The following is a 25,719-nucleotide window of genomic DNA, read 5'->3' on the forward strand; positions in this document are numbered from 1 at the left end:
CCATTTATTTTTAACACATGAGGAAACATGTTCACAGGGCACTCGCCCAAGGGCACACAGCTAATTTGGATTAATGAAGTGGAGAAATATTGCTATATGGTGGATCCAGACATACATCATCAGGAGGCAAGAAAGGGAGGTGCAGCAAAGGCTAGGTTCTTGTGTAAATGGGATATTGCCAATGAAAAGGCAGTACTTGAGTCAGTTCTCAATGACTGGCAGGATTTGAATAAGTACAGGAACAAGAGAGATATACTTCCTGTGGCTAAGACTATGCAATCTCAAGTTTAGCTGTTGGAATATGCACAGTAAGAAATATCACAACATCTAATACTACAATTTGATGTAGGCTCCCTAGAAGATACAAGACCCATGATTTATAGATGTTTTCTCAGGCTCTTTTCTCATGTCAATCTTCCTTCCTTCTGCTAACACAAATAATAGCTTGCCTGTGAGAAGTGTTGGACTGAGTCCTAGACTTTTGGAAAAGGAATGTAAGTGAAAATTAATACATTATTCCTATCCCAAGGAGATAGGAAACTAATAAAAATAGGACTATCTATCATTTAGCTATCTCTCTCTCTCTTTTTTATTTGAGATGGAGGTTTCTCTCTTGTCGCCCAAGTTGGAGTGCAATGGTGGGATCTTGGCTCACTCAACCTTCGCCTTCCAGGTTCAAGCTATTCTCTTGTCTCAGCCTCCTGAGTAGCTGAGATTATAGGTACCCGCCATCACACCCACATTTAGGTATCTCTTTGTAACTATATTTTTTCTATCTCTGTATCTATCCATCTCTGTATCTATCTATGTACCTATATCTACCTTTACTTACCTTTCTGTTATCTACCTATTATATCTATCTACCTATCTGCCAACCAACCTACCTACTTACCTAGCACCATATACTCCCTTGTTACTGAGTAGAACTTGAGAACAGACATGGTAAAGAGAGAATGCCATTGTTGTTCAGAGGAGGCAGAGATTAATTCCAACAGAAGAGACAACAGTAGAAACCATAACAACATTTATCTTGGGCTTACTCTGAGCTAGGCTATGTTTAAGGGCTTTGCATGCATTAACTTATTTAATCCTCACCACTATCCCATGTGGTAGTTTGTATGTCAACAGGAATTTATCTTTTCACATCTCTTGGCTGTGTTTTCCTCAGTCTTGGCTGGATTGTCAGCACTCTCCAGAGTGGTGGCAAAGTTGCAGTGCCGTATTGAGCCTACTGAAGCCTGAGGCAAAAGGAAAAATCAGCATAATCCAGATCCTATCTCTGTTTTAAACTTTGATGTGTTGTTTATTATATTTTCATGCATTATTTTTTATTTTTTAAAAAGTTAAATTTTTACTTGATTCTTGAGTTTTTAAATAACCCACTTTAGATTTTGCATGCGAGCAGTGTCTTGCTCACTTCTCCCTAGTTCCAGCCCTGAAGAACAACTTCCACTAGTTCCAAAAGAGCTTTCCTTCCTTAGCTTCCTAGTTCCTACCTCTCCAAGATATGACTGTCATTGGCCTGGCATTGGTCCCATGCCCATCCCTGAACCATTCATCAATGCTTAAGGGGAATGCAGTGCTTTGATTGGGTGCTGCAGCTGGGGTGGGATCAGTCCCTTTCCATCTTGAGAATGTTTGGAGAATGGTGTCTTATTAAGGCCTGTGAAGGCAGAACCTGAAAGAGGAATTCTCACTAGATTGATTGGGTTGCTGCAGGGAGAGTTATGCTCCAGAGAAGGGGGACAATACTACATAAGAATGTGGTTTCAGGTGAAGACTAGCTTCAAGGTGATCTCACTAAGTAAGGCAAAGGGGGCTGCTTTTTATGTTCCCATGCCTGTCAGTCATTGGCAGAGGTCTAGCGGTGGCAGAGGAAGGCAGCTCTGTTTGGCCGAGTACATTTCTTTAGAGAATGTGATAGCTGTGAGTTGTTACCTGCCAACACACAGCAGCCAGGGATAGCTGCATGGCCCAGCAAAAGGGTCTTGCCAAGGTACCACCAGTGTCCACTCTAAGGGGTGGTCCCTAAAGATGCAATCAGTAGAAATGGATGCTAGTCAGTCATTCAACAGCTATCCTCTATACTTAGCTCCATAGCAAAGGAAACAGAATTGATTGTCCCTTAATGACATCTGTTTCAATTTTTAAAAAGTATACCATGCACACACTTTTATACATCCTGATCTGGAATATCGAAAAGCAGAAGCTTCTGCCTGTGCTGCCTTCTTGCTGCCAGGCTTGTAAGTAAAAGCTTTTAGTGGAGAGCTGACAAGCAGTGCTGCTCACCTGAGCTCACCTCCCTGCTTTTGCACAATGCACCTGAGTCACAGCACATCAATGAATCATGCTGACCGGCCATATGCAGGCCCAGGGGTGGCTCAACAAGATGGCATTATGATGAGCAAAATGGACTTCTTCCTTGAAAATTCCATTACAGGAGGTGGCATAGCATTTAGAGGTTCCATATCCCAGGAAACCGTGCTGGTGCAGCGAACTGAAGTCGGAGGAGGAAAGGAAAGAGACCTGTTGTCAACTGTGTGCCAAGTGAGGGAACCTGTATAAATGCTCCTCTGTCAGTGAGGGGAGTGCCTGTCATTAGCTGTAATTGAATGCCTGCAGAGGCAGTAATTACAAATACCAGCCAGGCCTCACAGGCTCATCTGTTTTTGTTTGTCATCAGAGTAAGGGTATTGATCATTATTAGGGCCCTTCTTGCCTTTGCATAGGGACAGGAAATTGGATTAATAAAACCTGGCACGTATTGTGTAACATACACCTGTAGGGAAGGCAGATCGGAAGTGCTATAAAATGGCAAGTGCTTGATTTCCTGAGGTGCCCAGGCTGCTGGCACTTGTGGGTACTTCCTTTGCAGGATCTTATGCTCAGATTCTCCATCATCACAGCATCCTTCCTTTTGCTGGAGCCAACAGAACCCCACAAATAAGAAGCAAACTGAGTAGCTCTCCTCTTTTGTCACCTCCATGCAGGCACCTTCAAAAGAATGTTTGGGAAGACAACTCATTACTCCAAAAATTGGTAAATAAAAGGAAGAGCCAAGCATTTAACTGGCTTTTGCTACATGAACTGTGTCAAGGTAACCAAAGAATTGGTGAGGCGATGTTTCTCTTTATAGAAGCTGTCCAGCTAATCAATAAAAAATAAATGGTAGAACTAGAGAATGGTTCTCAAATACCAGCGTGCATTAGAATCACCCAGAGGGCTTGTTAAGAAAAGACGCAGGACCCCACCCTAGAGTTTATGGTTAAGTAAGTCTGGGGTGGGGCTGGAAAATGTGCATTTCTAAGAAGTTCCCAGGTGGGGGTGATATTACCAGTCAGTGACCACCACCCTTTGAGAACTACTGGACTATAGTACCACTGTTTTGCAATCTTAAGGAAATAACCAAGTGAGGCAGTGATCATCAGTTACTGTTAATATCGCAAAAAAAGAAGCAACTAAACAGTATGTGTTTCCTGACAGAAATACACAAAACCACCTATGAGGAATTTTTGTCAGAATATTGATCTTGAATCAGTCAAGCAGGATTGACCTATCAGCTGACAGGAAATACAGGGAGCAGAGGAGCAAGGCAAACAATGTCACCACAGAGATGCCAACAGCAAAATTCAGCCTGTGGGAAACTCTACAAGGCAAACAACACAGTTACTGTTTGGAAGCAAAGAAGAAGGAGGGAAATGTATGGATTCTAAGAGACTTAAGAGTCATATGATTCCAGTTATTAAACCTGTTTAGATCCTGATCTGATCCAAGGAATTGTGAAAAGGAAAATTGTGAAACAAGCAGAATAATTGGAAAGCTGGCCGGATATTTGATGGTATCAAGGAATTACTGTCACCATCTTCTTCTTCGCATAGCTCAGTTCCTTCTCAACCTTTATCTCTTAGTTTATTTATTTTTTAATGTCTTTACTTTTATTTTATGTGTTTATTTATTTTGAGATAGAGTCTTGCTCTGTTGCCCAGGCTGGAGTGCAATGGCATGATCAGGGCTCACTGTAACCTCAACCTTTTGGGCTTAAGCAATCCTACCTCCTCAGCCTCCCAAGTAGCCGGAACTGCAGGTGCACACACCACCACACCTGGCAAATTTTTAGATTTTTTTATAGAGACGGGTCTCACTATATGGCCCAGTCTCATCTCAAACTCCTGGCCTCAGGTAATACTCCCACCTTGGCATCCCAAAGTGCTGGGATTACTGGGGTGAGCCCCTATGCCTGGCCAACTCTTAGTTTAAAAGTCACCTTTTCAAACAAGTTTTCTCTGATCACCTTATCTAGATAGCTCTCCTTCTCTATTTTAGTTTCTTGTTTGCTTATGGCATAGAACTGATCACTGGCTGTAATTATTTATTCATTTGTTTTTTGTGTGTCTCTCCTACTACACTGTAAACTCCATTAGGCCCCTGTCTCTTAGCTGTGTGCCTAGCCCATTGCTAGAAACACAATAAATAAATAAACACAATAATTATTTTCTAAATGAATTATCAATAAAATCTTAGATCATTTTAATGTTTTCAAATTATTTTTCCATACCTTTTTTTAAGTTTTATTTTAGGTTTGGGGTACCTGTGCTGGCTTTTTTATATAGGTAAACCCATGTCACAGGGGCTTGTTGTACAGAATATTTCATCACCTAGGTACTTAGTATCCAATAGTTATTTTTTCTACTCCTCTTCCTCCTCCCACCATCTACCCTCAAATAGGCCCCAGCGTCTGTTGTTCCTTCTTTGTGTCCATGAGTTCTCATTATTTAGATGCTGGTAAGGTTGTGGAGAAAAGGGAACACTTACACACTGTTGGTGGGAGTGTAAATTAGTTCAACCATTGTGGAAAGCAGTGTGACAATTCCTCAAAAAGCTAAAAGCAGAACTGCTGTTTGACCAAGCAATTCCATTACTGGGCATATACCTAAAGGAATATGAATCATTCTATCATAAAAACACATGCATTTGAGTGTTCATTGCAGCACTATCCACAATAGCAAAGACATGTGATATGGTTTGGCTCTGTATCTGCACCCAAATCTCATTTCAAATTGTAATCTCCATAATCCCCACATGTCAAGGGAGGGACGATGTGGGAGATGATTGGATCATGGGAGTGGTTTCTTGATGCTGTTCTCATGATATTGAGTGAGTTCTCACAAGATCTGATGGTTTTATAAGGCAGTTTTCCCTGCTCTTGCTCACTCTCTCTCGCCTGCTGCCACGTAAGATGTGCCTGCTTCCCCTTTCACCATTATTGTAACTTTCCTGAGGCCTCCCCAGCCATGAGGAACTGTGAGTCAACTAAACCTGTTTTCTTTATAAATTACCCAGTCTCAGGTATGTCTTTATAACAGGGTGAGAACAGAGTGATACAACATGGAAACAACTTAAATGCCCATCAATTACAGATTGGATAAAGAAAATGTGGTATATTTACACCATAGAATACTATGCAGTCACAAAAAGGAATGAGATTATGTTCTTTGCAGGAACATGGATGGAGCTGGATACCACTATCTTTCGCATACTGATGAAGAAACAGAAAATCAAACACCCCATGTTCATACTTGTTTTTGATTAAGTTTCATCTGAACTTATCAGAGTCCTGTAAGGTAGGTAATGATCTTTTGACATCTTTTTGATGAAATCAAATGTGCTGATTGACTTGTCCAAGATTTAAAATTTTGCTGAACCAGCACAGCCAGGACAAAATCCAGTCTTTCTGACTCCAAACGTGATGACCTTTCTATCCCAACAAGTTTTCATTCAGAGGTGTCTGATTATTAAAAATAGTCATTTTAACAGTTAGACACACACTTGATGGTCTTGGGGAAAGAGAGGGGATGCTGTTTGACATGTTCTTTCTCTGTGTTTATAGAGACAGGCAGGGGTAGCAAACATCAGAGATGTGCACAGTTGGGTAAGTGAAGTAACAGTGGATATGATAAGTGAGCATCCTTGGAGTAGGCTGGTTTGCCCTGCCAGCCTGAAGATAACCATTTCAGTTTCCTAACCATGTTAGAGTGGAGTCACTGTCTCATTTTCAGCAGGATACTAACATGTTCTGAATCTCCAATCTCCCTATCATCTCTATCTCTACCTCCACCTCAGTCTTCACTACCATCTCCATCTTCATCTCTATCTCTGTTTCCATCTTCATCTCCACTTCTATCTCCATCTCCATTTCCATCTCCATCTCTATCTCTATCTCTACCTCCACCTCACCTCCATCTCAATCTCCATCAGTATTTCTATCTTTATCTCCATCTCTATCTCTGTTTCTATCTACCTCCATCTCTAATTCTATTTCCATCTCCATCTCTATTTTTATTTCTATCTCTATCTCTCTTCATCTCCATCTCTATCACTATTTCCATCTCAATCTCTGTCTAGCTCTATCTCTATCCCCAGCTCCTGCCGTTTAGTTTTCTGCTCCCCTTCACAGCAAACCTTGTTAAAAGAATTGCTCGTAGCATTGCTTTCCATTTCTCATCTCCTACATTTTCTTCCATTCACTTCGATTTGGTTTCCCTTTCCTCCATTCTGCTCAAACTCTGTTTGATAAAGTGAGCAACAGTTTCCATATAGCCAGATCCAATGCTCTGTTCTCATCTTACTGGACTTCAGAAGCACTGGAGACCGACCAATCCTTTTGCATTGAGTTGTTACTCTCATGCTGTATTAGTCAAGATTAATTAACTGTCATATGAAATAATAACAAAATCTCAGTGGTTTAACACGATAAAAACGTATTTCTTGCTCATTATACTGGCTATTGTTAAACAATAAAGGAGAAAAGAATGGGGATAATTGTGGTGGAATATTTTTATGGGGTGGGTTTGGGGTAATATGCATTACTTCTATCCATATTTTAGTTGCCAGAAATCAGTCGTTTGGTCCTACCTGGAAACAAGGGGTGCTAAAAAATATAGTACTGGATGGCACCTGCTTCCCAGCAATAACTCTATGTTGTGGAAAGTGAGTGTGAGTCTTTGGTGACAACTAACCCATCTAGGCCATAGGTGAAAAGGCAGTCAGGCGCCAGGTCATTATGTATGTCTCTAGGTTTGTGAGGCAGTGTTCAGTGCAGTCTCTTCAAGTCCTATCTCTGTGTTGGGCAATAGAGGTCACTTTCTCCAGAGTACTTTGCCTTTCCTCCACTGGAGGTGTTAGCTCTTTTTCAGGCCACCCCACAGGTAAAACTTTCATAGGAGACTCCCTGTTACTTTTGCACCTAGATCTTCTCTAGGAAATGGACCATTGAATTCAAGCTTCCGTTTCGCTAGCCCCTGGAACCTTAATTGTCCTAATACAGAGGAACTAAATTTCTCCACGGGAGGCACATTTTCATAGCTCCATTTTTAAAGAACAGTATCCTGTGCTTTTTGGACTCCAGTATATACCATTTAGATCATTTGAATCAATGAAAGGAACGTTATTACCCAGCATTGTACCACAATTCTTTCTATATTACAGTTAGAAATATATATGGGTACACACACACACACACACACACACACATACATATATGTTAAAACATTTTTAGACGGTTACTAGCTTTATTATGTACAGATGCTTACAAAAGCCACAAGAGCTCTCATCCTGCTTCTCTTTTGTCTCAAGGGAGATTCATTACATGGCTGATCTCTCCATTGTCTCCCCATTGCGTTACAGGAGGTAGCTCAGAGCCAAACACATTCTAGCATTTGCATGAAAAGCGAGCACACTCAAGCCAGGCAAGTCATTTGCAAGAAGAGCCCCTCACCACCTCCCAGATGGAGTTGCTGGATGAAGGGCATCATATTCTTCTTGACTATGACCCCACTTAGACCTTGGAGAAAGTATCCTTACAGACTGCCCAAGCCTTCTACTCTAGTGCAGACATACTTTACTCTAAAAGATTTATTTGATAGGGAATGGTACCAGCATAAGATCGGTTATCTATTAATGCCAACTAAAATTCTTAGAGCACTCCACTCCTTCTCGGAATTCTTGAGACTGTCACCCCAGATCATTCATAACCATTGCACTGTAATTCCTGAGATAGTGAAGGTTGCAAGGGTTAGGGTGCCTAAGGCTGCAGTATGGCAAATCCCATCTCTGGCTACATTCTCTTTGGTGCAGAATAATTCAATTGAATAGATTCATTCAACACACAATATTCTATGCCCAGTACTAGAAAACTAGGAATAGGAGCGATACATAAAATAACATAGTCGATGCTATGGTGCCCCTTCAAGACTGAAGGTCTTAACTCTAGCCACCTGTTGTGGGTGCTGCTGGCTAACAGCCTTCAACTGTCAGCCCACATTAGAAATGGACTCAGCTAGTGAGAGCTGCCTTATTTAAGGCCATACCCTCTTCTTATAGTGGCCCATATATAATGATTGTTCTGAAGTGTTATCCCTAAAGGGCCATCTCAGCTTCAGAGATCTCCACAGGATTGGCTTCACTGAGACTGCACTGCAGCCCCACTGTTCCTTTTGCCCGGTTCTACTTCTTCCCTTCTCTTCCTCAGGTAGTGTTCTGAGAGTATTCCTCAGTAACCTTCCTGCAATCTAATCTCTATCTCTATTAGCTGTTGAGGGACTCCTCTGATTGAGGACGTCACAATCCAGCTATAGAAATACATGCAATATATAAGTAACTAACAGCAATTCTTCACATAAGTGCTGCACTCCAATTGGAATGGAAGCCAGTACTATGAGAAGGATGAAGGAGAAGCAACACACAACTGTTCTGCTCCGATGCTGCTGTTCAAGACAAGAAGACATGAGCTCTGTCCTAAATGGGGACAAAGATGTGAGATAATTACTATTTTGCAAAGATGGGATGTAAGAAGAGGCTAAAGGGCCATTGTTTCTTTCCTTACTTCTTTTTCAGACCTTCTTCCTCTTTACAGTTGTATAATGTCTTGATTTTTATTTCAAATAGTGGATAGGCTTTCAACGACTCCCAGGTAGACATTACATATTCTGCCATGGAGCTAAAAGGACAAATCTCGAGTAATGGGTTTTAGAAGATCAATGACCAAGTTGTTCCCAGAGTTGCTGAAGCAAGTTTTACATTTATAATGTAAAACACAAAAGGCTCAAAGAAAGAAGAGAGTTGCTCTAAAGAGAGCTAGATTGCATCATTAAACCTTTAATTACCCTGATGGCTTTGACTTCAGAAAATCCATGGAGACTTCTCCCTAGCAGGAAAGAATAAATTTAATATTTTATGTGCAAATGTTTTTGACTTTTTTATATTTTAGTATGCAGTTTCTTTAGTGGGTTCTTGTCAGGCTCATTTTCTTCTAATAGTTTAAAATTGGAAGTTTATATTTTTCTAATGTATGTGATAATGTATATGAAATGAGATTTTAAAAGACCTTAAAACTTAAACCAATAAAAAAATTCACAGAAAGTAAAATACCCAGTATTTGAATTTTACAAGCCTTATACAGGGGATGAGGTGAGGGTAGTAAAAGCATTTTTAAATGGATATAACTAGCTTCAAATTTGTTCCTTTGGGAGACTGAGATTTTTCTGTTGAATAATTTATTTCAACAGGATTTTATTGGGCAACAAAATATTATGCTAGGTACTCTGGAAGGACCCCAAATAAGAACTCATCTGTGCTTCTAACTTAATTAATTCAAATTTATCTAATGCTCAGTTATCTGTGACTACACTATCCTGTTAAATGTTCATAGGAACAGACAAATCTATTAGCATGTACAGTTACCCAGTAAACAGCACAGAGTTAAACCTGCCAACACCAGGGACACCTTCAGATTTTTCTTCCATCCCCATTCACTGGCAGAGATTTGAGAATTATCTTAAGGGCCCAAACATCCACATATACAGTTTTCTTTTTCCTTTAGTCTAGCTTTATGACCCAGGATTTAGTGTGCTTGAGAAATTTTTGATCAAGTTTGAGTAAGTTGAAGTTTCGTTTTAAAAAATATAAATGATTCTGGCTTTATTTGGCAGACATTCAGGGAATTAGGTATTTACAACATCATGTAAGGCCTGGTGGGTTAGACTCAAGGCAGTGCCTTGAATTATTCAGGTATAATAATTCAGGGCCACTCTGCTGTTACAGACACACAGTGAACTTGAGGGGCTGGTGAGGACACTAAACTAATCAGCAAGTCCTTACCCACTTGCCTTAGATGGTTTAGTTTGCTATAATGAAACCCCATAAACTGAGTAGTTTATACACAGAAAATATGTATATTTCTCATAGTTCTGGAGGCTGAGAAGCCTAAGATCAAGGTACCAGTAGATTTGGTGTCTGGTGAGTGCCCACTTTTTATTCATAGAGAGCACCTTCTTGCTGTGTCTTCCCATGGTATAAGGAGTGAGAGGTATCTCTCAGGTCTCTTTTATAAAGGTACTAGTCCTATTCATGAGGGATCCATTCTCATAACCTAATCACCTTCCACAGGCCCTAGTCCTAATACCAGCACCTTAGAGTGGAGATTTCAGCACATGAATTTGGAGGGGATGGAAACGTGCAGACCATAGCACTCTTTCAGTGGTAAGAGAAAAGAAAAAATGACTGGGACACTTATATGTTAATGATTGATTTTTGTTCCCAAACACATTGAGGGAGAAAAATAACTAATCCAACTGAGTGTACTGGTTAGCATTTTTATGTGACTATAAATTGTGGTAGTGGGAGTTGGGTGACTCTGTGGCCTGGAACATAATGACTTGGCTACAGCATCAATTATTTTCACAAGGTGGAGAGAAAACAGAAGAGCAAGAGTTAATTATTCCACCTGGGAGCAGAAAATTTTCATGACATTTGGATAGAAAAGCACAGGACTATCATGGTGTGTGAGGGATGGCATGGATAGGAAACAGCACTAAAAAGTATTTTTTATGGTATTTGAAAAATGCAGGGAGAAGACTTTAGAGTTATTTTGAAATTATGCTTTGGTTGTTGGAAATTTTTCGTAAACCTTCATATTGCTGTAAGTTGGATCACCTAGATTCTGGCCCTGATAGGGTTACAAAAATAGTGCTACAAATATTCATCCTTAAGGATTTTTTACATCTGCTTGTTTATACATCAATAGTCTCCCTCCTATTTTTTATAGTAATTCATGTTTATGTAAAGTTTCATGTTGTATGACGTAACTGGAGTACACGGCTAAGAAAAAAATCTCAGTGGTTTAACACGATAAAAACGTATTTCTTGCTCATTATACTGGCTATCGTTAAACAATAAGGGAGATAAGAATGAGGATAATTGTGGTGGAATATTTTTATGGGGTGGGTTTGGGGTAATATGCATCACTTCTATCCATATTTTAGTTGCCAGAAATCAGTTGTTTGGTCTGATCTTAATCTCTAAGCAAAGAGAATTGGAGGAGATAAGCCCTAAAATGCCCCCTATTTTGGGAAGTTTCTCCTCCCTGAGTTCTCTTCCACATGATCTCAATGTGAGGTAATGAACACAACACTTCACCTCTCTGGGTTTCCTTCTCAAAACCTATAACCTCAGTGTAATCATAAGAAAAATATCAGACAAATCCCAATTGAGGGACATTCTTCAAAATACTTGACCAGTACTCCTCAAAATTGCCAATATCATCAAAAGCAAGAAAGTACAAGAAACCATGCCAGCCAAGAGGAGCCTAAGGAGGCATGATGACTAAATGCTATGTGGTATTCTGGATGGAATCCTGGAAGAGAAAAACAATGGTAGGTAAAGACTAAGGAAATCTGAATAAAGTATGGACTTTAGTGAATAATAATGTATCAACAGTGGTCCACTATTGTAACAAACTTGACACACTAAGGCAGTATATAAGGCAAGAAACTGGGTGTGGAGTATATGGCAACTCTCTTCATTATCTCCACCATTTTTTTGTAAATGTGAAACTCTTCTAAAACTAAAAGATTTAAAATAAAGATGATCAGTGAAGGAGTTCCCTGGAAATGTTGTCATTTACTATTTGACTTAACAATGCCAACCATGTCCTTTAACCCCCAATTCCTCCTTCATCCCTAGGTTGGGTATTTCTAGGTGGTCTCTTTATTCACCTAACACACAGCAGCACCACCACCACTACATACTTCTTTCTTTCTTTCTTTATCCTAGAGAAAGAAAGAAAGAGATGGGAGACAATGAAGGTACAAAGGCATAGAATATGTATGTTGATTTGAGCAAAGATCTGAAACAAAATACCATTTCATCTAAGAGGAAAAATCCCGGAGACCATATTCCTGTTCTCAATTTCTCAAGACCTCACCTAGGAAAGTCATCACGGCCTTTTACCAGGTGGATCAGAACAGCTTATAAATGAGAGTCAGAAGCTTAATTGCTGCTGATTCAGAAGACAATTGTAGGTAGATATGGAAACATAAGTTGGATTGATTACATTATCTTTGGCCATGACAGTAAACCCAAACAATGGAGGCTTTAAAAAGCCTACATTGATTTCTCTCAAATGTGAAAGTAGGAAGTCCAAGACTAATTTGGCTGCTCTATTATTACAATCAAGAATACAGATTTCTCCCCTCTTGTTGCTTGGGAATTCTACATCATGACGCAAGATGGTTTCTCCAGCTTCAGTCAACAGGGAGAAAAAAGTGGAAGGAGAAGGACATTCTCTGGATGTGGTAGTTTTTTTTTTACTTTTTGGTTTTTCCTAGAAGTTTAAATCACTGCATCCACTATATTCTATGAGCGAATCACAAGTCACAGGATCACTTCTGGCTGCAAGAGAGGGTGAAAAATGCAGTCTTCATTACACGTGACCATGCACTCAGCTAAAAATCCAGGTTTCCATTAATAAAGACGGAGGAAACTTATATGGGGGAAAACTAGCAGACTGTGCCACAGAGGAGGACCAGGCAAGGTCCACAAAGAGATGTTTCTTTCAGCCTGCACTGGCCAGGAGCTTACTAAATATCATTTTCTCCACTCAGTACTCTTTCCTACCTTCTCCCTTCCCCTTTTCCTGGACTAATTCTACTCAATATTCTGGTCTCAGCATACACAGAGCACCAATTTATTTTGAAATCTGTCTTAGTCTATTCAGGCTTCTGTAACAAAAATTCAGGCTTCTGTAACAGTTGGATTACTTATTTTTCTACTTCAATGTATTTGGGAACAAAAATCAATCATTAACATATAAATGTCCCCAGTCATGTTTTTCTTTTCTCTTACCCATTGAAAGAGTGCTGTGGTCTGAGTGGCTTATAAACAACAGAAATGTGTTGCTCACAATTCTGCAGGCTGGGAAGTCCAAGTGGTGAGGGGGTTCTCTGGGGTCCCTTTTATAAGGGCACTAATCCTGTTCTTGAGGGGCTCTACCCTGAATGACCTAATTACCTCCCAAAGACCCATCTCCAGATATCATCACGTTGGGATGAGGTTTCAACATCTGAATCTGGGGGGAGGAGGGATACACATATTTACTCTATAACAAAAGCCTTTGACCTTATGAGTTTATGATGTTGAAAGCTTTATTGTCCAGGTGAAATGTTCCTCTTTTGTGTTCTCATTATACCTACACTTACTCTTTGGTAACACTTAACTCATTTAGTGGCAATCACCTGGGTCAGCTCTCTATCCTCCCAACTAAACAACACTCCCTGAAGGCAGGAGCCATACCTAACTTACTTATCATTACAGCCACAAGGCCAAGTAAATGGCCACTGAATAAATACTACTTGAACAATATGTATATGAACAATTTATTAGTTTCTCCACTGGATGATTAGCTGCTGTGAATGCTCATGCTTGTCTTTATTATTTTGTCTTCCTAGTATCTATCACAGTGTATACATAGCTGAAAATAACATAACTGAATTTGAAAAAAATCTCACATCAAGTGTGAATACTGTTGGCCCTCTGAATCCATAGGTTCTGTATCTGTGGCCTCCACATGCACAGATTCAGCCAATTGCAGATCAAAAGTATTTTGGAAAAAAACAAAAACTAACAATACAACAGTAAAAAATAAGACAGATAAAAATACAGCATAACTATATAGCATTTACTTTGTATTAGGCATTATAAGTAATCTAAAGATAATGTAAAGTATAAAGAAGTATATGTGATGGTTATATGTAAATACCATGCCATTTTATATAAGGAACTTGTGCATTTGCAGATGTTCATATCTTGGTGGGAGGGGAGTCCTGGAAACAATTCCCCATGGATACCAGGAGACACTATACTATCAATATGACTTATCACTGTTGATACTGACTTTGATCTGTTGCTGAGGTATGTCTATTACATTTTAACACTGTAAAATTACTATTTTTCCTCCTTTTTTATGCTGTACGCTTATTAAGGAAGTCATTATACCACTATGATGAGCACAGCACACTATAGGTGTGGGGTGTCATATAAAGGGGGGACTCCCTTTATTTATCTGCAAACCCCCACTGCAGTCATGAGAAACATGGCCTCCCCGTCTGCCATTGTTTAATTTTAGTATACATGTATAGACGTATCAGAATTATTCATCTTTACTCAATGGGAAATAAGTTTATCAACTAGGGTACAGTGCTAAAGTACAATTTATTCTGCCTTTAGTCTTATAGACTCCACTCATTTTCAAAGTTACTTAGATCAGCATCTCTCTCCCTAACCCCTTTCAGTGAGGTTGTTTCATACAATTGTAATACAGTTAAAGCGTCACATTCCGGATTCTATCCTGGAATCTTCAACCTCTTGAATGATTTTTAAATGTATAACATGTAGACTATTGTTAACAAAATTGTATTGGATTAGGAAATTTTGTTAAAAATCCCTCTTATCGAAAGAAGTAATTATATGAGCTGAGAGATAACATTAATTTGCTTCACTATAGCAATTATTTTACTATCTATATGTATCCCACAATGTCATGTTGTAAACCTCAAATATGAACAATAAATTTATTTTAATAATCTGTAGACATTAAAGTTCACTCTGTGCATATAGTTCTAAGAGTTTTGACTAATCTGTAGTGTCATGTACCCACCATTATAGTACCATACAGAACAGCTTCACCACCCTAAAAATATCCTCTATGCTTCATTCACCTAGTCAACCCTTTTCTTCATCTTTGAAACCTTTGGCAAACACTGATCTTTTTACCATTGCTATAGTTTTGGGTTTCCGGAATGCCATATAAATGTAACCATACAGTATGTAGTATTTTTAGAGTGATTTCCTTCACTTAGCAGTATATATTTAAGAGTCATCTATAACTTTCCATGGCTTGATAGCTAATTTATTTGTATTTTGTTATATGAATATATGTATATCCATATAATATATGTAATACTATATATCCGTATAAACAGATAACATATAATTTTAAGATAAATATATTATATGGATATAGCACAGTTTGTTAATCCATTCCACATCTATTAAAGAACATCTTGCTTGATTTCAGTGGTTAGTGATTATGTATGCAGATGCTATGAAGATTCACAGGTAGGTTTTTGTGTAGAGAGTTTTATTTATTCTTATTATCCTTTAAGTTCTAAGGTACATGTGCACAACGTGCAGGTTTGTTACATATGTATACATGTGCCGTGTTGGTGTGCTGGACCCGTTAACTCGTCATTTACATTAGATATCTCTCCTAATGCTATCCCTCCCATCTCCCCCCAGAGAAGTTTTCAAATCATTTGGGTAAATACCCAGGAGTGTGATTAACAGGTTGTGTGATAAGACTATATTTAGCTTTGTAATAAACTGCCAAACTTTCTTCTAAAGTGGCCATATCATTTTGCATTCCCACCAGCAGTACTGAAAGTTCCTGTTTTTCCACATCCTTGTCAACAATTGGTATTGTTATTATTTTTTAATTTAGCTATTCTAGTAGGTATGCATTTCGTGTCTCATTGTTCAATTTATAATTAACTAATGACAAATGATATTGAGCATATTTTTATATATTCACTTGTCATCCATATATCTTCTTTGGCAAGGTGCATGTTATTTTTAATCTGATCAACTTTTCCAACGCTGTCAATCTCTCTTTGCTTGTTATTGTGGCTTTTGTCTGATTTTATTATTAGCAAAAACACAAAACTCTTTGAGACCTTCAAGAAGGTTATGTGCTTAATTGGAATAAATAGATAGAAAGAACCTGTTTGGAACCTGTTGGCCTGCAATGACTAATGGGTGCTGAAACCTAGTCTTTGAGTCCAGAGTTAAAAGAACATGAAATAATTCAGATGTGACTTGGAAGGATCTCTCAGTGGTCCCAACATCTTTCTTCAATCTCTATCATTTTTATATTTCATGGCGTTCGTGTTCCTATTTGTCAGTTAGAGATCACTTGGCCATCTCTTCTAATGGCCAGTAGAATCATTCTGGGAGCCTATCATCCTGACTGAAGATCTAAGCAGTCCATGGATCTGAACGATCTCTCATGAGGAGATATTCAGAATTAAGACAATTAGAATGGTTCAAGCATCATTCTTCTTCTCATATTTGTAGAAATTCTAGTATTTGTTGCATACTCACTTAGTTCTAGTTTGATGGATCGACTTGCTGAAAATCTGGCAGGACTATTCAAACTCCCTGGCAGCTATGAGGCTATGGCTCGCCATCTAGAGTACAGCTTGGGTGGCAAAGAAAACTCTTGGCATGCTGCTTCGCTAAGACTTGTAAACAATAATTAAGTGGACTGATGTATCATAATTCTGCTGTTTCATTTCCTTCTTTCAAAATACGTGAAGGAGTTTTAGTTCTGGATGATAAACGACAAGAATTGTAGTACTCTGCATTTAAACCAAATGAGCTCAATGAGGGTATACAATTCTTGCAATTACAATTTTACTGTTTTGCATATATTCACAATGGAAGAAGAAAACAAGGAGATGCAGGCTTCTTGGCTTGCTGAATGGGAGCTCATAAAACTTTGTGGGGTCTGGTTGTGTGACCATTTGGAACCCAGTCCCAGCTCTGTCTGTGGCTGGTTCTATCACCCTGGGTGAAACATTCGTGTCTCTGAGCATTAGTCCCCAGGTTGAAAATGAGTAAGTGGAGGCAGATGATATCTGTTTTCCTTTCAGATGTATTAATAATATGTGATGATAATACATTCCGAGAACAGGCTGCAGTCTTTGTGCAGGGAAAAAAGAAGAGCTAGTAGTGGGGCATTTATGAGACATGTATTGACTCTAGTCAGCCACCAGAGGACATCCAAGAGCACATCTACATAGTAGCTGTACAGCTCAAAGTTTGTAGATCAAATTCTTATACACTGAAACTTTATTTCCTAGTGACAAAGTATTAGAGCTATAAACTATCAGGAAAAAAGTGACTCCTAGAGCTAAAAAAAGTATGATCCAGGATATTATTAGTTTTAGCAGCAGTATTTAAAGGGAACGTACTAAATATATCTTTAACATTATTTCACCTTGCATTAAATTAGACTTGTGGTAAGGCAAAAATTATATAAGTTCATGAAAATAATTTATTTTGGTTATGTTTTTATGTTTGCAAGGGTGGGACCAGGGTGATTTCAATGATCACTGTGGCATATTGAGCATGCCACCCCAGACATTCAGAATTGCCATTCCTAAGTTTTGTGGATGTTTAGTATTCAAAATACAGCTTTCAGTCTGTGACATGGCAATCTTTTGATGTCTTAGGCTTCTGACTTGAGAAGGAGTGGGGCCTTAAATAGGGGACTAAGAATTCAACTAATCAGAACAGTGTAAGCCTCATGGGAAACTAGCAAATTGGCTTATGGATCATGTGCCTCAATCTCATATGTTTGATTACCTGAGTCAGCCTTCCCATGTCAGGCAACTCTGGGACTTTGGCCAAGCTAAGGCTCAGGCCCCAGGTTATGGGGCCATCTACTCAGGGAAACCTCTTAGTACAGCATCCTCTACTTTTTTTCAGAAAATCCTTTCCTCTTCTTGTTGACTTTTCATTTAGACCATCACCTGCCTAGCTCCCTTGACTTCTCACTCAGGCTTTCCTGTTCACAGATGTTGCCAGCTCACTCACACAAGCAAATGCATTTCTACGTCGACCTCTGGCTGGCAACCATTCTCATTGCTCACCTCATCCATTTACATTACCAGAAATTATTCCAAGCTCCCACAGTTGTATGTATAGGTTTACTCTTGTATTAATAGTTTGGCACTTAGTATCTTGTTGATCTTCACTGACTCTTAATTGAACAAAATGAATTAAAGTCAAGGAAAGAAAGAAAATCAGACAGACAAAACTTAGACTAAATTTCTGGTGAATGTAAAACTACCATGTAAGACAAAGCTTTAGCTTCCAGAAGAGGTACAAAAAAAAAAAAAAAAAAAAAAAAAAAAAGGAGAGGAAAGAGAAGGAGGAAGAGGAGGAGGAGAAGGAGGAGAAGCAATGATAATTTTGTGCCAGAGAAAACTGGAGCTAAAATTTAGAAACAGACTCACATGCTATCCTGGGCTTCCAACTAGAAGAGAAATCACAAATATTTGCATAGCATAATATGTCGATATATCCTTACATGAACCCACCACATAGCTCACTTATTGCCAAACATCTAAAACTCAGCCTTTACATACAGATAGGTTCTTCAAATGCTGTTTGCTTTGCATAACACAGAAACAAATAAAATATAATAAACAATTTCTGTTTGAACTAGCCTCTGGTAATTAGGACAGGATGGCTGGGCCAACTTTAGAAATCAAAATAACTTACAGTTTCAAGCATAGCTGATATTCAGCGATTCTAACCTAGCAAAGTCCTAGTGAAGTTTTTTTTATGGCACATCCATTCTGATTTGGTTCTAACTATCTGGACTGGGCAATGTTTCTGCTGTATTGTCTAGTACATGTTTTAACTCTCACCTTAATTTTGAGTAAAATATTCTCCATCCACATCTTTCTCTTAGAGAAAGCAGCTAAAATGTATGGATAACCTGTTATGTGCCTTGTAACTTCCATTTAAGGTAGAGCATTTGCCTCATTATATACATGAGAAATTGAGGGTTCTGTAAAGTCAAGTGTTACTTAAGGGCACATTTTTAAGAGGCCATGTCAAGAGCTGAATCCTGGCTTGTTCGTTTTATTCTGCTTTTATTCTTCTTAAGTAATCACATTCCTAATCTTTCCCTACCTTCTTATGAGAGTCCAGAGTTATGTAAAAGTATGCACCTCATCTTCACATGTTTAATTAATTCTGCCCCAAACCAGGCATAAGGTGCAAGGCACGAAGTAAAATCATAGCTCCAAAGCTTCAGGGATAAAATCACTATATCGTTGTCTTCTTGTTACTTTAAACATTACTATCTTTCTAGTTAGAAGAAAACACACACATATATACTCTCCAAAAACACATAATGTGGCTACTGCTGTCTTTCATTGTCTTTCTCTCATGGTCTCTTCCTGTGTGATTTTCTGAACTATTTCATGCCTTACTTTTTGAATCATAAGCTAAATTTTGTGGCAGCAACTATATTTTTGCAGCTTATTTGATCCATTATTTCTATTTTCAACTTATTACAGTCTACCTTCAAGTGAAATTACAAGGCCACACATAGTGCAAGAATTCTAAAACAGGGTACTTCCAATTCCTCTCTTTTGTCCTTTGTGCAATTGTCATCACACATTTTTACTTTTACAAATGTTGCAAACTCTGCAAAACAATGTCACAAAGTTTTCTTTAGTGGATTTTCTTTTAGCGCCATTACAAGAAAGAAAAAAATTATGTTTACCTTTATTTTGGCCATTTCAGATCTCTTTATTGCTTTATGTAAATGTATGTTTCTGTCTGATTATGCTTCTGCCTAAAGAACATCCTTTGAAATTTCTTAGAGTACATGATTGCTGGTGATAAATCGTATGTTAATTTATGAGCCCAAGAAAGCCTTTATTTATTTATTTTATTTTGTTTTATTTCATTTTTTTGAGACAGAGTCTCGCTCTGTCGCCCAGGCTGGTGTGCAGTGGAGCGATGTCTGCTCACTGCAAGCTCCACCTCCCAGGTTCACGGCATTCTCCTGCCTCAGCCTCCCGAGTAGCTGGGACTACGGATGCCCGCCACCACGCCTGGCTAATGTTTTTTTTTTTTTTTTGTATTTTTAGTAGAGATAGGGTTTCACCATGTTAGCCAGAATGGTCTTGATCTCCTGACCTTGTGATCCACCCACCTCGGCCTCCCAGAGTGCTGGAATTAGAGGCATGAGCCACCATGCCCAGTCTCTTTTGACTTTATTTTTAAGTAAATGTTTATTTTAGGACAATTTTAGTTATATAGAAGCAGAAAGTTCCCATATACTCCTCATCCAGTTTCCCATTAACACCTTAATGTTATGTTAGTATGGTACATTTTGGCATAATGTTGATTAAGGTATTATTACCTTAGTTGCATATAAAATTCCTCAAGAAATATAAAAGTATGTAAAAGTTATATTGTCATTATTACATTAGTATGATATACCTGTTAAAATTAATAGATACATATTAATTGTTTTATGATGGTTACAGACTGATTTACTTAGCTTTTACCTAATGTCCTTTTTCTGCTCCCGAATCCCCAGAATCCCACCCAAGATACGACATTACATTTCATCAACATGTCTCTTTAGGCTCCTCTTGGTTGTGACAGTTTCTCAGTCTTTCCCTGTTATTGATGACATCGACAGTTTTAAGAAGTACTGGTCAGTTGTTTGGTAGACTGTCCTACAGTTAGTTTTCTCTGATGTTTTTCTCATAATTAGACTGGGGTTGTCAGTCTCAGGGGGAAGATCACAAAGGCAGTGTCTTTTTAGAATATTTTTGTTCAATTTTTAATTGATTTATTTATTTTGAGACAAATTCTCACTCTGTCACTCAGGCTGGGGTGCAGTGGCGCACCCTCGGCTCACTGCAACCTCTGCCTCCCAGGTTCAAGTGATTCTCCTGCCTCAACCTCCCAAGTGTCTGGGATTACAGGCACGCACCACCATACCTGGCTAATTTTTATATTTTTAGTAGAGACAGGGTTTCACCATATTGACCAGGCTGGCCTCAAATTCTTGACCTCAGGTGATCCTCCCACCTTGGCCTCCCAAAGTGCTGGGATTACAGGCGTGAGCCACCGTGCCCAGCTAATTTTTGTATTTTTAGTAGAGGTGGGGCGGCAGTGTCATTCGTACGACATCATATCAAGTGTAAATATTATTGGTGTGACTTGTCGCTGTTGATGCTGACCTCGATCACCTACCTGTGGTAGCATCTGTCACCATAAATGTGGTAGCATTTTGACACTATAAAGCTATTTCTATCTTACCCGTTTCCGTACTGTATTCTTTTTGAGAAAGTCACTATGTGCACCACACACTTTAGGAATGGGGAATTATGCCCCACCCCTGTGAGGGTAGAGTTTCTCCATAAGTTATTCGGAATTCTGCGTAAAGATTTCCATTGTCTCTTCACTCTTATTTATTGTTTGTGTGTTCAACTATTTACTTATATCAAATGGACTCAGAGATGTTGATTTTATACTTTGCATATTAATCCAGTACTATCTTATTCTGTTGCTTTAACAGTTCTAGCTTTGGCCATTGGGAGCTTGAAATACTTTACCCTACTCTCTTCTCACTTGCATGGTTTCTGATGAGAAGTCTACTGCAATTCATATTCTTGCTCCACTATAAACAAAGTGTTTTTTCCCTCTGGCTTCTTCCAAGATTTTCTCTTCTCTTCTCTTATTTACTTGTTTATGTTTACTTTGAAGATAATATGTTTAAGTGTATTTTTTGGCATTTATCCTACTTGGTGTCTCAGAGCTGCCTGGTTCTGTGGTTAATTGTCATTAGTTTTAGGAAGTTCTTGGCCATTAATGATTTCAATTATCTCTTCCACTCTGTTTTCTGTTCCTTCTCCTACTGGCTTTCCAATTTCAGTTATATTACTCTTTTTGAAATTGCCCCACAGTTCTTGGAGGTTCTAGTTTTTTATTTCTTTGTATTTCAATTTGAGAAATTTCTGTTGACCGTTTTTAAACTTATTTATTGTTCCCTCAGTCTGGATCAGTCTACTTTCAAGCCTACCGAAGGCATTTTTTGTTTCTATTGCAAGGTTTCTGATGTTTGGCATTTCCTGTTGCTTCTTTCTTAGAGTTTCCATTTCTTTGCTTGTATTGCCCACCTCCTATTTCCCCTTGATCTTTGCAATTTACTCAGTGGTGGCATCACCTGCTAACTCAAAATTAAGGCTCAAAACATAAGCAAGTGGGATGGAAAGATGTGATGTAGGGTCCCTGGGCTTGGATCTGATGTTCAACTCTGTTGCTCTCTAGATTGTAACTTGGGACAAGTCTCTTAACTTTCTCCTAATTTCTATTTTCTCACCCTCTAAAATAAAAGTGAAAACATCTATATCTTAACCCTGCAAGAGGATTAAATTAATTTATGAATGTGACAGAGTGCTCTTCAACTCCAAAGTTCTGTGGAAATGTTGACTCTTATTATAACATCACATTCTACTCCCCTGGAAGAGATAGGCCAGAATAATAGACCCATTCAATTTTGATAGTAAATTTTCTCTCAGTGTTCGTATGTGTTCATTCTCATGGTGAGTACATAGATTTGAGCAGTAGCTTAGTTTGTTAATCTGTGTCTTGACATATTTGACTAAGAGGATTTTCTTTTCTTGCAAGCTGAGAAATGGAAAATTAGAAAGCTTTAAGATCTCAGACTTAAAACAATGGTCAGTGGAGGAAACATGAACTTAATATGAATACCATGGAGGTGTAGCAAAAGCCAGATTATTTTATAGAAAAAAAATCATAGCCTGAAAAGAAAACATATTTGTATGTTTTCAGAAGACTTGCTAGTCCCAAATTTACCTTCTGGCTGAATGGTTTTATGGCGTGGAGATGAATTTTCTTTGCTACTTTTAACTAACTCTCTGATTTTGATCTTCAACTCAGCTGCATTCTGATCGAAACTGAAATTTCTAGCTTACAAACAATAAATGAGAATTGTGGCCACAAATCTAATGCTGCGCTTGAGGTGACAAGGATGTGACAAATCCTTCTTCACAGCTTGAGTTGACTGTTTTATTTGGTCATAATTTTCATGGACTTACGTTGGTATTTGTATGTTTCTACTCCATCTCCCTTTTGATTAAAAGGGTATTAGAATACAGAGGGGTGTGTGTGTGTGTGTGTGTGTATGTGTTTATATGTGTATGTGTGCATGCAGGCATGAATGTGTACATTGGAAGGCAAAATTGGCATCAGCCAAGCATTAAAATTCCTTCTTTCATCTTTCAATTGTGTCCCAAAGAACTGTGTTTATGCCTCAATATACCAACTCTTAAACTACCCATCCCCCTAGAAAAATGCATGTAAGGTTAGAGATGACCTCAGCTTTTATTTGGTATACTGTTAGAGGGCCTAAAAATTGTTTTGTATATAACAAGGGCTAATTAGTGTGTCCATGTTGTTTATCATATACCTTAGTCTATTACAATTTCATAAAAACAGAATAAAACAAGGACTATCTAGGGCAAACCAGGATGTATGGTTACCCATCAACATACATTTGCTGATTCTGAACTGAATCATAGTCTTTCCTATGGCTAATTTTTTTTTTCCTCAGAACTTAGTGGAACAGTTAGCCTGGTCAAAAGAAAAAACATCGTACTTGATTGCATTAATAATATGAATCAACTTTGATTGAGCCCCTATGTTCCAGGTTCATCTCATTATCCTCACCACAACACTATGAGATAGATGTGGCTATATTTCTCCTCTTATTGATGAGGAAACTGAGTATCTCAGATGTTGAGTAACTCTCCCAAGATTACACCACTAGGTTCACAGTGCTGGCTCCAGATTCAGAGTGCCCAGGTTTGAATCTCAAATACAAAATGGGCCTGGAATCATAGTTCAAGAAATATCATGGGCATCAGCGAAACAATGTGTTTAAAAAGTTTTGCAAATGGTAAATTACTCAAATGTGAATTGCATGCCAATGTGTAGTTCTTTGCAGGATATAGTGCCAGAGCAGTGGGAGGTGATTTTATCCCCAAGGAAATTTGGCAAAGTCAGGAAACATTTTCAGCTGTCACAAACGGGAGGGGGGATTGTTATTGGCATCTAGTGAATAGAGGCTAGGGACACTGTTATACATCCTACGAGGCACAGGACGCCCTCCCATAATAAAGAATTATCCAGCCTCAAATGTCAAACATGTCAGGGTTGAGAAATCCTGTGATATAAAATACAGATTAAGAAAATGTGGGCCAGGCGCGGTGGCTCACGCTTGTAATCCCAGCACTTTGGGAGGGTGGATCACGAGGTCAGGAGATCGAGACCATCCTGGCTAACACAGTGAAACCCCGTCTCTACTAAAAATACAAAAAATTAGCGGGGCGAGGTGGCGGGCGCCTGTAGTCCCAGCTACTCGGGAGGCTGAGGCAGGAGAATGGCGTGAACCCCAGGGGGTGGAGCCTGCAGTGAGCCGAGATCGCGCCACTGCACTCCAGCCTGGGCGACAGCGAGACTCTGTCTCCAAAAAAAAAAAAAAAAAAAAAAGGAAATGTGAACCTTGGCTTCTAAAAAGCTGACAGCTTAACTGGGGAAATAGACACATAGGTAGACAGGAAAAATACAATGCAGGGGCTGAGGGCAGTGGCTCACGCCTGTAATTCCAACACTTTGAGAGGCCTAAGAGGGAGGATTGCTTGAAGCAGGGAGTTTGAGAGCAGCCTGGGCAACAAAGCAAGAATCCTGTCTCTACAAAACAAAAACACAAACCAGGCAGTGGTGCAGAAGAAGTGGTTCAGTGAGTTGGAGAAATTCAGATGAAGAGAGGGAAGGGATGTAGCACCATCTTGAGCTATTTAAGGGCTGTAATGTGAAAGAGGGAGAGGGCTTTTATTTTTTTATTTTTTAAATTTTATTATTATAAGTTTTAGGGTACATGTGCACAACGTGCAGGTTTGTTACATATGTATACATGTGCCATGTTGGTGTGCTGCACCCATTAACTCGTCATTTAGCATGGCTTTTTATGTGTAACCCTAAGTGGTAGATAGATTTCAGCTTCAGAAAAGATAAGCCGATAAGCTCCTTGCAGGTATGAAATGTGTGTGTTTCTTCGACAGTTACATCCTCATGTCTAGAACAGTGCCTGACAATGGAGTAAGGCTTAATAAATGCTTGTCGAATAATAGTTAAATACATAAATGGATGAACTCAAGCATCCAAGGGCAGGTTTTGAAAGTTAGGATTGAGTCCCATCAGAAGACTATCTGATTTTATGACAGTAATTCTCCAGGATTTGGGAAAGAGAGCTCTTCTCTGTGGCTAGTTACCAGGTGAGGTTTGCAGGAAGGAGAGAAAATGGAGCCTGTTTTCTGCATCAGAAACGATTGTGAACAAAGATGTAGGCTTTAGCAACCTAGAAGTGTGGCCTTCTTCTAACAAAATGAGCCCTATATGAAATTCTGGAAAATAAAAGAGGAACATAGATGAGTGACCCACTTGGGGTAGGTATGATAATAGCAAGTGTTCCTCTTTTGTCAATTTGTCTTCTGTGTAGGATATATGTGTAGCTGGAATAAACAATGAATAAACACACACACATATAAAAATAAAATATTTTCTGTTGTTATTAATTCATCATCATATGAGGTATGGTAAATGGAAACTCTAAAACATTCTTTCAGCATTCACCTTTCATCTTTCTCAAATAATTATTATCAAACAGAAAAAATAGAACAGTGGATTTAATAAGTATTTCATGGA

This window comes from Nomascus leucogenys, chromosome 21 (assembly GCF_006542625.1).
Source record: "Nomascus leucogenys isolate Asia chromosome 21, Asia_NLE_v1, whole genome shotgun sequence".
NCBI lineage: Eukaryota > Metazoa > Chordata > Mammalia > Primates > Hylobatidae > Nomascus > Nomascus leucogenys.